Genomic DNA, 496 nt, shown 5'->3' with positions numbered 1-496 from the left:
GAGCATGAAAAGTACGAACATGAAAAGTACGAGCATGAAAAGTACGAACACAAAGTACGAACACAAAGTACGAACACAAAGTACGAACACAAAGTACGAACATAAAGTACAAACATAAAGTACGAACATAAAGTATGAACATGAAAAGTATAAACATGAAAAGTATAAACATGAAAAGTATGAACATAAAGTATGAACACAAAGTATGAACATAAAGTATGAACATAAAGTACAAACATGAAAAGTATGAACATAAAGTATGAACATAAAGTATAAACATGAAAAGTATGAACATGAAAAGTATAAACATGAAAAGTATGAACATAAAGTATGAACATAAAGTATAAACATAAAGTATGAACACAAAGTACGAACACAAAGTATGAACACAAAGTACGAACACAAAGTATGAACACAAAGTATGAACATAAAGTATGAAAATAAAGTATGAACATAAAGTATGAACATAAAGTATGATCATAAAGTACGAACATGA

At 27.8% G+C, this 496-nt stretch overlaps 1 protein-coding gene across 1 annotated transcript in view; it reads left to right on the top strand.

Moving 5' to 3' along the window:
- The window catches only part of nrbf2b (nuclear receptor binding factor 2b), a 9,043-nt gene that overhangs the window by 2,291 nt on the left and 6,256 nt on the right, over positions 1-496 (top strand). The window lies entirely within an intron of this gene.

The sequence above is a fragment of the Nematolebias whitei genome, chromosome 17 (assembly GCF_014905685.2).
Source record: "Nematolebias whitei isolate Nwh7 chromosome 17, NemWhi1, whole genome shotgun sequence".
In the NCBI taxonomy this organism is placed as follows: domain Eukaryota; kingdom Metazoa; phylum Chordata; class Actinopteri; order Cyprinodontiformes; family Rivulidae; genus Nematolebias; species Nematolebias whitei.
This window is presented reverse-complemented; position numbering and strand designations above follow the sequence as displayed.